Below are 17,722 nucleotides of genomic sequence, written 5' to 3' on the forward strand. Positions count from 1 at the left end.
AGTTTTAATTTTTTAAATTCTCTCAATACAGCATAATTTCCAACTGCTTTAAACCTTCCAAATAAGGTACTAATATCACCTTATTTCACAACTATTAGACCCTTTAAAATTAGTAGAAAACTTTTGGCAGCAAAATGGTCTATGGAAATTCATAAGTAATAGATAAAAGCATATTTGCTTTGATTAAGCAGGCGTGAAATAAAATTCAAGTGCCATTCATTTTTATTTCTCTTACATTCTTTTGGGACATCTGAAATACATTTGTGGAATCTAGGACTTTGACAGAAATACTTATAAGAATTTTTCTAAGTGAGAATCATAGTTGTAATGGTAATTTTCTTAAATTAAAGAAGGAAAAATCCAGAAGGCTTTTTTACAAACTCTATGATCACTTTATAGACAGTCAACAGAAGGCATAACTTTAGGATCATTCTAGCTCATTTGTTGCCAAGCAATAGAAAAGAAAAGAGGAGCTGATTGCAAAGGAATCCATAATGAAATTCTATGATGAATGAACCATTGTGTTTGGTGCTGTGATTGTGAACACAATTTTTCTTTCTTTTTTTATGCTAAAGTAAACTATAATAAAGAATAAGGGCAAAAATATGGGCATTTTCAGATATATGCAGAATAATAACACCAAGCACTTATATAATTGTGTAAGATATACTATTTTAGATGCTTTCTATATTTTAATTCATTGTTCATAGAATATTCCTCAGGTATACATATTAATATTATGAAATAGCTTTAATACTATCATTAATACTATTGTACCAATAATAATATTACTATGAACCTAAGATCTGGGGAGGCTATGTAGCTATGTACTCACCCAAGGTCACATAGCTAGTACGCAGCCAAACTGGAATTCAAGCCCAGGTATTGCACTCCAGCTTTACCCCTTATTAACATGTTATACTAATAGGATTAGCTACCCACAGATTTTCACTGAAGTAACTACTGAAAGTTATCATTTATAAGATTGCAGTTAAATCTAAGCAAAAATGTAGGATGTAATAAAAGCAAAACAAATTCATAATTTATATTGACAATATAAATAGTTTTTCATGAAATAATACAGATAATAGTTTCTAGACTCTTTCCTCTGTAGTTCTTTATTTGGCAAAAGAAAATATTTGACAATTGTCTCATTTTCTCCAAAAATTTGGTAATTTTCCTGAGCACCATTTTTCTTGTTATCAGAGAAAGAACTACAAATAAGCAGGGAGAAGACTGATGAATCCTATGATACTGAAGTTTCAAATAAGGATATTAACATATAGAAGGGTAGATAGATAGATGATAGATAAATAGGTAGATACTCACAGAGAAAGATAAAGAATAAGAAAACATACAAAGCGGTTATTTTGCAAACATATATTTCCTAATTCTTTGTGCTGCAATAACCTAGGAGTGATAGCTTAATAGTACTAAGTACATTTAATCTACTTCTTGTTTTTTAATACCACTGTCCAGGGAAAGTGTACTAAACTCCATGAGGAAATGGCTCATACTTGGGCTGTTCAGGAAAAATACAAGATTAACCTAGAGCACTGTGTAATGCCATACAGTAAAGAAATTTAAAAAGTAAAGAAAAGATAAAAAGAAAATAATACTGAGATAGCATTATATTTAAAGGACACAGGAGCCTACCCAAAAGAGTCCTTGGTAGCCAGAGCTAGAATAATTTAAAAAAAACAAGTAATGCTGCTATTAAAGAAAAATATTTATTAATCCATAATGGTGCAAGTGAGTGATTAATCATAAAAATAAATGTAGGGAAAGAAAAGAGACAAATTTTCTTTATGAAGAATTCCAAATAATAGATGTAATAAAACATACCACCCTGCCTGATATATTCCTTTCAAGTGCATTTTAAGACATTATTGGGCTTTATTGTCTCCGTCTAGGATATCCTTAAGAATGTTTTGGAGAGCTGGTTTTTTGGTCGTGAATTTCTTAAGATGATTTTGCCATGGTAAGACTTTATTTACCTATCAATTTTAAAAGATAATTTTGCAGTATGTATTAATCTGGGCTGAAAATTGCTTTCTTTTAGGGCTTGAAACATCTCACTCCAATCCGTTCTGTCTTTTGAGAGCTATGCTGAGAAAGAAAAGAAACAATAACCACCCACAAGGAACCCCACACATTTGCAAGAACACAAAATCAAAGCAACTTGACAACTCATTTATATTTCAGTCTAAACTCAATTGAAGATTTCTGAGCTAGTCCACTGCTCCCACTGAAGGATAAATTTGCTGTATTATCTGCATAGGAAGCTTGTTGATCAGGATGGCCCCTGCCTGAAGGCCTCAAAATATGCTCCACTCTGGGCATGGATAACTACTGTATAGGCCTTTCTTCTGTTCAAAGATTTGCCCACTTATGTTAATTTAGAGAGAGAAAGGTGCCATTTGATCTGCCCAGCACCTGTCTTTCCATAAATGTACCACAGAGTGTTGACAACTCAAAGGCAAACCAGATATTAGCATAAAATAAAAACCAGTTAATAACACATATGCCACCACTAGCAATAGCAGAGGAATCAGCAGTAATAGAGTCAAATCAAAGTGAATATCAACACAGTAACCAATAAAGGTTATCACTGTTTCACACTCAAGAATAAAAAGATATTGGTAACAATAATATAGAAACAAAGATAAACTAAGTATTGACCACAGAAAATATTTACTAGCTGCAACAATTATATCACCATTAACAATAGAAAAAAAAATTCAACAATATTAGCACAAAGTCAACTAGATAGCTAAAAATGAATAAAGTTGAATAATAAACCAATAAAAATGAAGGGAATGGAAAAAAGAAAAACAAAAGAAGTAAAATTAGAAAAATAAAGAAAAGGATGAGAAGGAGGAAAAGAGAAAAAGTAGATAAAAATTAACTAAAGGGGGCTGGGGATTTAGCTCAGTGGCATAAGCGCCTGCTTTGTAAGCAGGCAGTTGTGAGTTCGATCCCTGGTACTGATAAAAAAAATTAATTAAAGGTAAAAATTTTAATGGAATTAGAAGCTACAGAATAAAACAAATAAGGGAAAAAATAAGAACATAAAATAAAGTGGAGAGCAACAGAAAGGAAGAAAAAAGAAAAAAACCCAAACCCTGAAAAACCAACAAAGAAAAAGAGAAATGTGTGTCAAAACATTCCTCCCTATGTCCATGTGTTTGAATGAATAGTTTCTTTCTAGGACCTTCTTGCTACACTGCAGTCCATCAGATGCTGGCAGTTGGGGGGGATGATGAGTTATAACTAAATATTACTTTATTTCCAAACTCATTTTTCCGTGTGTGAATGCTGATTCTTGCTCCACATTTGCTGGTGGGTGGTATCAGTAGATGGTGGAGTGTTTGTCCTGATGGTGTAGTGTGTTCATTTCAATGCTCCTAGTATCTGTATCCTTCTGTGTGCCACAAACCACTGCTGTTTACCTAGCTTTAAAATGTGTGGCTTTGTGGGCTGCCCTATGCTCCATGGGACCTCTCTGTCCATACACCTCAGGCTGTCGCAGCATCTCAGGCTGTGGTAACATTCAAACCGAAGTCACATTGGAGACGGGGAAAGCAAACAGACAACTGCGCTCTGTGCTAGATGTAAGCAGCAGAGTGATGGATGTGAGGGGGGAGTATATTCAAGAAGTCTACTGAACTTGATGCCGGCATTTTAAGACTCTGATAACCTCATGTAAGCATCATGCCTTCTCATTACAGGGGACAGAACTATCACTGCTACTTAAACTCATACCCTTTGTAACTGTGTCTTGTGCCATCTCCCAGTCACTGTGATAGGGTGACTCTTGAAAACTGTGAAGCGTAGTGTTTCTGTAGTTTCTGATTCCCAAATTTGCTTGGTTTTTAACAATTAACCTTTTCCCAAAATGCTTCCAGATTTTATGCCATCATCTTCCTTCTCCTGTTTATATATTCTAAATACTAATTCTTTTTCTGACAGAATTTTGTTGTCAGATTCTGTAAGTTATCTCTTTACTCCATCGGTTCTTCAATGTTCAGAAGCTTTTTAATTTGATATAATTTCATTTGCTGATAGTTCATGTTATTTCCTGTGCAGTTGGAGTTCTGCCTCCCAGTGTCCTTGCTTATGGCTATGTCTTCAAGACTTTTACCTACTTTAGTGTACAACATATTTAGTCTTTCTTCTTTAATATGTAGGCTTTGATCCATTTTGTAGTTTATTTTAATACATAGATAGCTATAGATATGGATCTATATTCATTCTTTATATACTAATAACCATTTTTCCCAGAACTGCATGTTAAAAAGTAGTTTTTTCTCCAGCATATGTTTCCAGCCATTTGGCCAAGATCAGATGACAGAATATGCTTGGGTTGTTTCTGCAACCTCTAATCTATCCTTTGACCCAGATGTCTGCGTTTATGCCAGTGTCACACTGTTGTGAAAACTAAGATTGGATGCTCTCTGCTTTGTTCTTGTTGCCCAGAGTTTCTTTTGCTATTTTGGTCTCTTTGGGTTCCATGTAAATTTTAGAATTATTTTTTCTGTTTCCATGAAGAATTCTGTTTGATTTGTATTACAGTACACACACACACACACACACACTTTTTAGTAGTATAATCATTTTAACAATATTGATTCTGCCTACTCAGTAACGGGATGGATGTCTTGGTTTTGTTTTGTTTTGTTTTTATTTTTTTGAAACAAGCCATCACCAAAGCCTCAGACTGGTTTAGAAACACTACACAACAGAACTTGCAGGGACTCTTCTACCTCAAGCTCTTAAATGCTGGAGTTACACGTGTGGTCCATTATGTACAGTTTGGTGTATTTCATTTTTCTTTCTTTAACATAATGCCTCTTGTCTTCAGAACAGTTACAGATACCTTCAGACACTGTATAAATCAAATAAAGCAGAACAGAATAGAACCAATAAAAACAAAACAACGAAGGTAATAAAAGACTTCAAACAACACAATAGTAAATCCAAAATGGCTACCATAATATAACTTGTTGGTGTTTGAAATACCTGCTCATGCCATTGATCACAACAAAATCAAACAAAACAAAACAATAAAATCTAACCCAACAAAACAATGAAAATGATACAGGACTTCAAAAACAAGAAAATAGGGAATTAACAAAGGCTACTACCCTCAGAAGGAGATCTCCCATAGGTGCCACACTGTGTACCATCATCCTCTGAAAACATGGTCAGACCACTAACCCTGGATCTGAAAAGTCAGTGAAACACCAAACGCCACAAACATCAAATTGCATTTCACCTCAATAGCTTACATGGCAGCCGAGTTTCTCCAAATTAGCTAGTCGTTTACAGCGGGAGGAAGGTGAGTGGGTTGACTTTTCTTGTTTCCCAGCCTGTGTGGCAGAAGGGGCCGGGGGCTGGTTGTCCCTGTAGTGGCCCACACATGGTGCTGATTTTCAGGAGATCTTCCTTCTTGGTGACTTCTTATTCTCTCCCCCCACAGTCTATGAATTCTTTCATTTTCTAATATCCCCTTCTCTTTTTTCCCAGAGTACTACAGTTTTTATTATAGAGGTCTTTCACTGTCTCAATCAGATAAATTTCTACCTATTTAAATTGTTATAAAGTTATTAGGAATGATGAATCTTGTTAATTTAAAAGCTTCCAAATGACAAATTAAAAAAAAGCATTCCTTGCCTATATTACTGTAATGGTCTTTTTATTCATCTATTTTCATATTTTTCCTTCTTCACAATCCATTCCTCACATTGTTACTAGAAAATCTTTGCCCAAATGCAAATCTGATTACTGTAAAACCACTCAATTCCTTCTCATAACATTCAAATTAAAGGCTAAATTCATTAGTTTATGCTTTTATGAATAACTCCGAGGACATACTTTATTATAGTCCTAAGAGATTGTCAGGAGTTTCCCAACTATTTTAGTCTGCTCAGTAGCTTCCTATCACCACACATATTGGTTGTTTTCATGAGAATGACCCTTTTTTTTTTTTTTGGTAAATTATCCATTTAAAGTTATTTGTACTTATTCAAAATAATTACACAAGTCTTTTGTTTGTTTTCTTTTTTTGTACTGGGGATGAACTCCTGACATTATTATGTTTGCCAGGGAGATACTGTGTTACTAGTACACAAGTTTGACTTGTGTTCACCTTCTCAACGTGTTCCCTGATATAAGTCCAAGTAGTTTGTTCCCTTGTCTGTACTACCTTTTCAAAAGTCCAAACTTTTATCATAAAATATTTGCATAGTACTATAATAGTCCATTTATTTCTATCATTTTGCTTAATGTCAGAGATTGTGTTGTCTTTTTCAGTGAGTTTCACTAAGATGTAATTTCTATACAATACAATTCATCCTGTTTAGTGTACAATTTTATGAGTTTGGACTACTGCATGTAGTGATGTGAACACAGGTAATGGAAAGATGTTACTGAGTACTCTCACGTTGATTAGTAGTAAACATGTCTCCATCCCACTTACTTATTGATTTTTATTTAGTACCTATGGTATTGACTTTTTTTGATTGTTATATAACTGCCAACACTTCTCAAACTCTGTAATGAAGTTGAAAGGGAAACAGTTGTCCCTAACTTATTCCTGGAGGCAAATATTGCTCTAATATCAAAACCAAAGAAAGACCCAACCAAAAAAGAGAACTATAGGCCAATGTTACAAAGTGAAAAAAAATTTAGCCAGCTACCTCTCTGACAAAAGACTTCCAACTAGAACTTATAAACAATTGAAAAAACTCAAGCCCCCCCCCCCCGCAATTCAAAGACCAAATCCAAAATGGGTGTTTGAGATGAATACGCACTTCTCAAATGAAGAAATGCAAATGGCAAACAAATATACCAAAAAATGCTCAACATCACGATAATTCAAGAGATGTAAATTAAATCAGCACTGAGAGTTCATGTCATCCCTGAAATACTGGCTGTATCAAAATATCAATCAGGGGCTGGGGATTTAGCTCAGCCTCATAAGTAGTTGCCTTGCAAGCAGGTGGTCATGAGTTCGATCCCTGGTACCGATAAAAATAAAAAAGACAAAAAAAAAATCAATCAATAAGAAAACTGGTGGTGCTGTAGGGAAAAAGGAACACTTCTCTATTGTTGGTGGAAGTGTAGACTGGTGCAAGCACGACGGGAATCAGCATGGGAATTTCTAAAAATACCAGGATTCAAGGTCCCATTCAATCCAGCTATTCCATTCTGGTATTTTCCCAGAAGAAATGAAAACAATATAGCACAGTGATATATATACATATATGCAACCATGTTTATAGCAGCACAATTTGTAATAGCTAAACCTTGGAAACAACCCAAATGCTCATCAATCACAGAATGGGTAAAAAATATGTTGCATTTTTTATTTTAAAGAGAACAGAACAAAACAAATCAGAACAGAGCAAGGCAAGCAACATAGCACTTTACAACAACACAACTGGATATCAACAGTAGCTACCATAATGTCTCCTTTCTTTGAAATAGTTGAGCATACCTTCACACACAATAATATCAAGCATAACAAAATATCATAAAAACATTCAAGAGAATAAAAGCATTACAAGACACTCAAAATGAAATAATAGGAAATGAACATTGGCTACTATATCTCATTTTCATTAAAAAATTTGTTTATACCATCACATAATAAAATCTAATAAGACACAGTAGGATAGAACCAATCAAAACAAAGAAACAAAAGCATGGTAGGACTTCAAAGCAAGAAGATAGTAAATCAGCAATGGCTGCCATAATATCTTGTTTTCTTCAAAATAGATGTTCATACTATCACACCTAATAAAATCAAACAAAGCAGAATAAAACCAATCCAGCCAATGAATGAAAACATTATAAGACTTCAAAATAATCATGATTACCGTAAAACCTTATGTACTTTTACCATTTCTTACACTAGGGAGATACACTATTTATACATGTGAGTTTGATTTATTTCGCTTATGAGTATGATCTCAAATTGCATCCATTTATTTGTAAGTATCTCAGTGTGATCATTCTTTATAGCTGAGTTGTACTCTATTGTATAAAAATACCACAACTTTTTTTTATCCATTCCTCAGCTGATGGACACTTAGGTTGTTTCCAAGATCTGGCTATTACAAATTGTGCTGCTATAAACATCGGTGCACATATACCAGTGTGATATGATGTTTTCAGTTCTTCTGGGAATATACCTAGAAGTGGAATAGCTGTGTCAAATGGGACTTCCAACTCCAGCTTTTTGAGGAACCTCCTGACAGACCTCCACAGTGGCTGTGCCAGTCTGCACTCCCACCAAGAGTACAGGAGAGTTCCTTTGTCCCTGCAGCCTTTCCAGCATTTGCTGTTGGTTGTTTTCTTTATCCTGGTCATTCTTTCAGGAGTGAGATGAAATCTCAGTGTGGTTTTAACTTTAATTTCTCTAACGACTATTGATGCTGAACATTTTTTCATGTATTTACTTGCAATTTGTATTTCTTCACCTGAGAACTGTGTATTCATCTTAGATACCGATTTTTGAATTGGGTCTTTGAATTTCGGGGTCTGATTTTTTCTTTATATGTTCTAGGCAGAAGTCCTTTGTCTGAGGGACAGTTCACTAAGATGTTTTCCCAATTTGTGGTTTTTCTTTTCATTATGTTGGAGATTTCTTTTGACATACAGAAACTCTTTAATAAGACGTGATTCCCAGTTACAGATTCTGTGAAGTATTTCCTGTGTGGTTTGATTCTGTTCATGAATTTTCTACCTACCCCTATGTCTTCAAGATTTCCACTTGTTCTGTCTTCCAACAGATTTAGTGTTTCTGTTTTAATATTTAGATCTTTGATCCATTTAGACTTTAGTACATGGTGATAAGCATGGGTCTAGTTTAATTTTCGGCATATGTAGAGCTGGTTTTCCTAGCACCATTTACTGAAGAGACTATCTTTCTTCCAGGGGATGTGTTTGGCCCCTTTATCAAAGATAAAGGGGCTGAGTGTGTTTGTAGTTGTAGTTGTATCTTCTAATCTATTCCATCGATCTTCAGATCTGTTTTTATTTTGGTATCATGCTGATTTTATTACAGTAGCTCTGTAGTATAACTTCAAGTAAGGTATTATGATGTGTCTTGCTTTGCCTTTGTTGCTTAAAATTGCCTTTGTTATTTTAGGTCTCTTCTGGTTCCAGATGAGTTTTAGGAGTGATTTCTCTAGATCTATGAAGTATGCTAGTGGAGTTTTGATTGATATTGCATTTAATTTGTATAACAATTTTGGGCAAATGGCCATTTTCACAATATTTTTTCTACCTATTCATGAACAAGGGATGTCTTTCCACTTTCTGAGATCCTCTTCAATTTCTTTTTCATGGTATTATAATTTTCCTTGAATATATCTTTTACTTCTTTCATTAGATTGATTCCTAAGTATTTCATTTTTTTGGATGTTATTATGAAGGGTGTGGCTTCTTATTTCTCTCTCAGTGATTTTGTTGTTAGTGTATAGGAACGCTACTGATTTTTGAGTGTTGACTTTATGTCCAGCTACGTTACGCAAATTATTCATGATATCTAGGAGTCTTTCAATGGAGTTTTGGGGGTTTTCTATATAGAGTATCATGTCATCTGCAAATAATGATAATTTAACTTCTTTTCCCATACTTACTCCTTTTATTTCTCTCTCTTGTCTAATTGCTCTGGTTAGTATTTCCAGCACTATGTTGAATAGGAGCAGTGATAATGCACATCCTTGTTTTGTGCCTGATTTTAGGGTAAAGGCTTTCAGTTTTTGGCCCCTTAATAGGATGCTGGCTGTTGGCTTGTCATAGATGGCTTTTATCAAATTGAAGTAAAGGTCATCTATTTCAATTGTCTGTAAGATTCTCATCATGAATATGTGTTGAACCTTATCAAAAGCTTCTTCTGCATCTATAGAAATGATCATATAATTCTTATTTTTGGCTTTATTGATATGGTACATTACATTTATTGATTTATGTGCATTGAACCATCCTTGCATTCCTGGGGTAAATCCCATTTCATCATGGTGTATAATCTTCTTGATCATTTGCTGCATTTTGTTTGCCAGTTTTTTATTGAGAATTTTTGCATCTGTGTTCATTAAGGCAATTGGCCTGTAGTTGTCTTTTTTAGTTGGGTCTTTCTCAGGTTTGGTACTAGAGTAATATTTGCTTCCAGGAATGAGTTAGGGAGAATTGCTTCTCTCTCAATTTCATTGAAGATTTTGAGGAGTTTCGATGTTAAGTCTTCTTTGAATTTCTTGTAGAATTACATAGTGAATTTGTCTGGGCCTGGGCTCCTCTTTGTTGGATTTAATTACAATTTCAATTTCATTAATTAAAATTGTATTATTCAACAGTTTTACATCTTCTTGACCCAGCTTTGGTAATTCATATGTTTCTAGGAATCTGTCCATTTCTTCTGTGTTATCAAACCTATGAGAGTAGAGGTTTTGAAATAGGTGTTGATGATCTGAATTTCCACAGAGTCTGAAGTGATTTCATTCTTTTCATTCCTTATTGCATGAATTTGAGTTTTCCTTTCCTTTTTTTAAAATAAGGTTGATAGGGGCTTATCAATTTTATTTATGCTTTCAAAGAACCAACTTTTTGATTCATTGATGCTTTGTGCTGTTTTCTTAGTTTCTATTGCATTAATTTCTGCTCAGATCTTTATAATTTCCTCCCTTATTTTGGCTTTGGGCTTGACCTGCTCTTCTTTTTCTACGTTTGAGGTATAGCATCAGGTTGTTTTTTTGTGTTCGCTCTGTTTTCCTCATGTGGAAATTCATTGCAACAAATTTCCTCTGAGAACTGTTTTCATTGCATCCCACAGATTCTGGTAAGTTGTATTTGTATTTTCATTTGCTTGTAGATATTGTTTTATTTCTTCCTTAATTTCCTCTGTGGCCCATTGATTGCTCGGGAATATATTTTTCAGTTTCCATGCATTTGTGGAGTTTTTGCAGTTTTTTTTTGTCATTAATTTCCAGTTTCATGATTCTATGATCCGATAACATGCATGGAATAATTTCAATTCATTTGCATTAAATTCATTTGTATTTACTTAAGCATGTTCTATGGGTTAGTATATGGTCTATTTTAGAGAATGTCCCATGTACTGCTAAGAACAATGTATATTCTGATGTTGGGTGGAACACTCTGTATATATCTATCAGGTCCATTTGTTCACAGATGTGATTTAGTTTTGTTATTTCTTTACTGATTTTCTGTGTGGTTGATCTGTCCCTTTGTGTCAATGGCATGTTAAGTTCTTCTGTTATGTTATTGCTTATTTGATTTTTAATTTCTGTGAATAGTTGTTTTGTACAGCTGGGTGCTCCCGAATTTGGATATACATATATATATATATATATATATATATATATATATATATATATAATATTTGTTATTTCTTCCTCTTCAAGTTTTCCCCTAACTAGTATATGTCTCTTCAGATACACACTTTATCTCTTTGGATCATTCTTGGTTTGAAGTTCACATTGTCTGCAAATAGCTGCCCCTGCTTTTGGGGGGTTCCTGTTGCATGAAATACTGTTTTCTATCCTTTGACTTTCAGTCTATGAGTTTCATTTTATGTTCTATGGCTTTCTTGTAGACAGCATATGGATGGATGTTGTTTCTTGATCCAATTGGTAAATTGAGGCCATTTACATTAATGATTACAACTGATATATATTGGTTTATTTTTGACATGTTATCTTTCTGCTGTTGTATCTTTACCTTTCCAGTCTGTTTAATTGTCTGCCTTGATTAATGGTTTTTTACCTATGTGTATCTAGAATATCTTTCAGTATTCTTTGCAGAGTTGGTTTGGTGATCATGAAGTTCTTCAGCTGTTCTTTTTCGTGGAAGTATTTTATTTCTGCATCCACTTTGAAAGACACTTTTTTCAGGGTACATCAGTCTAGGTTGGAAATCATTTTCCTTTAGGATCTGAAATACTTCATGCTCTTCTTGACTTCATTGTTTGTGTGGAGAAGTCTGCTGTGATTCTGATAGACTTTCTTTATAGGTGATCTGTCTCTTCTCTCTAACAGTTTTAATATTCTTATGTTGGATTTCTGGGATGTTGGTTATTATATGTCTGGGTGTAGTTTTATTTTGGTCATGGCTATTTGGAATTCTACATGCTCCACTGATCTGTATGTCAGTTTCCATTCTCATGTTTGAGAAATTTTCAGCTATTACTTCTGTAGATAGCTTCTTGATACCATTTGTGTTGTCACCTTCTTTTTTGCTTATCCCTATCAATCTTATGTTGTTTTTCTTTGCATTATCTTGCTGCTGTTGAATTGTTATTTCCTGATTACTTGTTACTTTTAAAAGATCTTTCTTTTCCTGTTCACTAGCTGCAATTTTGTCTCCCAGTTCTGAAATCCTATCTTCACTTTCCTTGAGGTAATTTTGCCAACTTTTAATGGAATTTTTGATTTCCTCCATATCTCTTTGAATCTGCTTCATGAATTTTGTTTGTTTCTTATATTATTCATTCAGGGTTTCCATCTTTTTGTACTATTCCTCTAATTTTTTAACTATATATTCTTTAGATGTGTTCAGCATTTCTTTCATTACATTTATCATTTCTTCTTTTACTTGGGAGATCATTTATGATTTGAGTTCTTTTATAGCTTCCCAGATTTGTTTCTTTACTTCAGTTGTTATCATTTCAGGCATTTCATGTGTTTGGCTTACATTTTCTTCTATGTACATGGCTCCTAAAATTGGGATGGGCTGGAGGTTTGAGATTGCATTTTGTGCTTTTGTTTCATCATTTTCCTGTATTTCTGGGTTTTGAGTGATGCTCCAAAGCTTCCCCTGCACAAGCTGGAAATCACCTCTTGTGCCTTCAGCTCCCACAGCTGAATAGAGGTCACTGGGTCTGGCTCAGTCAGGCCTGTGGGGCTTCAGTGCACCCTCGGGTGATTTAGGATGCTGGGTGGGGTCTTATCCACTGGCAGCAATGGTTCAAGGCTTCACTTGTGCGTGCTAGAAATCACCTCAAGTTCCTTGTATTTTTATACAATTGAGTACTACTCAGATATAAAGAAGGATAAACTGGAGATTTTTATAGGTAAATGGATGCAACTTGAGAGCATACTCATAACTGAAATAAACCAGACTTGCATGTGTAAATATTGTTTTGTGTTCCTTGTATAAAAAGCTGAAGGTGTAAATAAGATCCAAAATGTACAATCAATAATGAAAGTAATAGGGAAAGAAACTGCTCAAAAGGAAAGAACAACTGGGATGGGGGAAATGAGAAAAGAAAGACAGTAAAAGGTTTTTTTTTTCTTTTCTTTCTACTTAGTGATAAATTGCTCTGCATGCTTCCAACTACTTGGAAACCTCAGTCTTTTTAAATCATCTCCCCTAATAAACAATAACATTGGATATCTTATGCGCTTATTTGCCTGACTTTATATTTTATACTTAATATCTTTTTGGTGAGATATGTATTCAGATTTTTGGCTACTTAAAAACTTGATGTATTTCCACAGTATTGAATCATGAGAATTCTTTATGTATTCTACATGCAAATATTTTATTAGATATGTGTTTCACAAATATCCTTTCAAAATTTGCAGCTTGTTTTTTAGTCTGGCTGACAGTATCTTTCAAATAACAGATGTTCTTACATTTAGCAGAATTCATTTTATCAAGTTTTTTTTAAACACAGATTTTACATTTGGGTTATATGCAAGAAACTGTTCTTTGGCATAAAGCGATAAACATTTTGTCTTATATTTTTTTCAAAAATTTATATTAATTTTGATCCATAATGAGTAAATTTTCATTTATGAGGAAAAGTATAGGTCAAATTTATTTTTTGCGTATGGAAGTCCAATAATTCCTGCACTATGTGTTCAAAAAAAAAACAATGATTTCTCTATTGATCTGTCTTTGTACCTTTTCAGACATTAGCTAATCACATAAATGTGTGCCTCTTTTTTGACTCTTTACCCTATTCCCTCATTCTAAGTATTATCCTTGTATCAATACAGTTATTGAGTAATGCAACTTTACAATCATCTATGAATTCAGGTAATACAGTTTTGTCCATTTATTTATTAATGTATTTATCTATCTTTGAAACAAATTTTTCACTATGCAGTTCAGGCTGGCCTTGAACTCATTTTGTAGTCCAGGCTGGCCTCAAATTCAGAGCAATCCTCCAGCTTCAGCCTCCCAAGTGCTGGGATTACAGGCGTGTGCCACCATACCTGGCTCTACAAATTTTTCAATTTTGTCCTTTTTCAAAATTGTTTTGGCCTTCTAATTCTTCTGAATTTCCACAAAATTTTTTGAGTCAGTATTTTGATGTATATTTCTGGCTGGACTTGAATTCACTGTGTAGCCCAGGTTAGCTTGGACTCAGGATCATCCTTCTGCCTCATCCTGAAATTACAGGTGTGTGAATACATTGTATCTCTACATTTGCATAAGTCTTCTTTAGTATCTTTGGTCCAGATTTTGTAGTTTGCAATATAGAAAATGGCACATAATTCATTGGACATTTACTAATTATTCACAATTTTGTACATATATATTTCTTTTAGTTAAATTTAATAATAGTCAATTATTGTTTAATAATATTCAACATTTAATATTCAATTACAGCAATATAATTGACATACAGTAATCTTGTATAGTGCAACTTCATTAAAGTCATTTTTTCTAGGATTTACTTTGTAGGTGTTTTATATTGCAAATTTGTAGGTGTAGGTCTTTTGTATTTGATGTGCCTTTTATTTCTGATCCTTCCTTATAGCCCTAAGATCTTCAGTGTTACAATGAATAGAAATAGTGGCAGCAGACATCCTTACTTTATTTCTGATATTAAGGGAAACCATTTAATCTTTTAAGGTTAGATATATTCTTAGCTGTAAGTTTCCGGAGATGGTTATTTGTCAGGTTGAGAATATGTCTTCCTATTCTTGTTCATCAGATTTTGTCATGCATAGATAATAACTTTCTCAAATGCATGTTCTGCATAAACTGAGATTATAGCTACATGCAATATCACAACCTATTATGAGGCAGGAATGCTGTTGAATCTGTCAGAGATGTGTTATGGAGGAACAGCCAATCAGAAGCAAGGAGAACTGTGTAATCTTCTCAGATTGGCTACCTGTAAATCTCCTAGCAACAAAACAAAACAAAAAACAGTTGTAGATTATATTTGAAGTTTCCTAGAAATTGCAGGGAGTTCCACAAATAATTATTCGTTAAGTTCTAAGGAAACACCTTAGAGTTTCCTTAGAAACTCTGAGATGGCGAACTCTGAGCTGTGACTTCACAGGATTATACTGTATTTAGAATTGTTAACGCAAATATTGTGAAAATATATTTTCTCTCTGAACACATAATTATCAACATACTATAATTGATTTTGCTTCTTGATCTGTGTCTTAGTTACTGCCTTGTTACTAGGACAAAACATCCCACACCCACAAGTTAAAGAAAAACGTGTTTATTTCAGCTCTCAGTTTGCAGAGTCCATAATTACCTCAATCCATGGTAAGCTGGCATGGCAGACGGGCGTAGGTAAAAATAAACCTTCCATGGCAGAGCAGACAGGAAGTGGCATGGAGGGAAACATTTTTCCCTTTTTATTAAATCGAGGATATAAGTCTATTGGTTGGTGCCACCCACACCAAGGTGAGCTTTGCTGTTATACACACCCAGAACCAGGCTAACCCAATCACTTGACTAATCAAATGCTCACATCCATAATCCAGTATCACATACCAATGATCCAGCCAACTCTCCAAAGTCCCACCTATAAGTATATGAGTTTTTGAGATAAACACTAGCTATAAGCCATTACAACCTGAAATTGTCAAATAGCTACCATTTCTCCTTTATTGAAAAATTTAACTAGTCCTCCTATGTGCTAATAATTAGAGGTATAGCTAAAACAAAATTATATTTTGTCTCTACATGTCCCACCTAATTACCCTACCACTGAGATTCTTCACTGGTTTCATAACACTAGTTGTAATGAAACTCCAGTTCAAAAGAGGACATGTGTAAAATGTAAACCAGGAAGAGGAGATTTTATCCCAAAGAAATCATGAAAACTTGCTATAAGGCCGTATCTCTTGAAAAGTTCCAGGAATAGATTTTTTAAAGTGATAGACAGGGAGGGAAAACACAATTTTGAACAGGTTGAATTTATCAGTGTGGAAGACTCATTGTGCTGGCTTTAGCAAAAATGGGCAGTTTTGACTGCCAGAAGGTTAATTAAAGCACGAAGTCAGTGTGGGTAATGCTAAATGAAGACGGGGTGCTAAAAGTTCCTGGATGTAATGAAGAATAAAGCTAAAATATATAGACGTAGAAATACTAGTTTGGATTTTTCTGTGTCAAATGTGTTCCAAGTGAGGGTCCAAGAGATACTGTCTTCACCAAGACATTGCAGATTGCTTCATGAAGGGTATACACACAGGTTCTCATACTTACCTCTGGTAATTAGCAAGTACCAAGGAAATGTTGCTGTTGAAATTGGTAGCCTGATTTTAGTGAGCATGAAAATGCCTTAACAAAGCTTCTGGTCAACAAGTTCAAAGTGGTTATTCTGGCAGCAGAAACATAGCTACTGTCAGCACAGTTTTATGCACAGGGATCTCAACGAGTGGGTAATTGATAACAGGGTCTTTCAGCCCTTCAATTCATGATGACTTTCAAGATGTAATAAGTAGAGTCCTGACTTTAGTCACTTCAACAGAGCTACCAGGTATCTATTGGGTTTCCTATTCAGAAAACCCTGCTCCCCCAAAAAAGGTAAAACTGTCTACTTCTTAATCTGAACTCTGACGTAATTTCAGTATGTTTCTTGTAAATCTGTAGCCAACACCAAAGCAACCTGTGGCTTTTTGCTAAGGTAACTATACTTTGAACCATGGTTGAAAAATGCTACCCAAAATAGCAGGTTTCCCCCCAATCTAAAAACTGAGGGAGGAGGTGTGACCCAAAAATGCACAGTACACCCTGGGGGAGTGAAAGGGGAGGAATAGTCTTAAAAAAGAAGGCAGAGGATATTGTTAATAGTGTACCAGGATTTAAAGCCCATGTTATTTACATTGCTCTGTGGTTAGATAGATTATATTCTGTCCCAGTTTGTCTACTTGCACTAGATCTGAGGGCACAGACAGCTATCCCCAAAATAACAGGATGTAGTACAGTAATCATCCTTAATTTCCTATTAACTTATTCTGGAGCCCTGTATAACTTATACTATTTTACCATGACTGATCTTAGTTAAATCTGATTTGTTTGATTGCTGTTTGGTATTGACAAATTTTATTCAAACTGTTATGATTGATACTATCAAGTCTGAGAGTATAGGCAACTACACTGAAGATGACAATATTCACTATGATACCCATTCTGGTTTGATTATTACCTGTTTTTGAAGTTTTACACTATCTACAATGTTTTATTAATATTGTTATGTACTGCTATATTCAATTATACTATGTCTGATATAGACAATTCTATTGAAGATAACAAGAGACAACACAGTAACCACTGTAGAACACCTTGTACAGTGTGGTTTTATATGACTTTTTCATTTCATGTATTTATAGGAAAACGTTTTGTTTTCTCTTGCTTTCTTTTGTTTCTCCCTCTAATATAGAAAGAATAGAAATACATGTTGAGACTCATGCATGCATAGAATCTATTTATGAGA

This window comes from Cavia porcellus, unplaced genomic scaffold (genome assembly GCF_034190915.1).
Source record: "Cavia porcellus strain 051 isolate PalLab524CR breed Dunkin Hartley unplaced genomic scaffold, mCavPor4.1 scaffold_8, whole genome shotgun sequence".
NCBI lineage: Eukaryota > Metazoa > Chordata > Mammalia > Rodentia > Caviidae > Cavia > Cavia porcellus.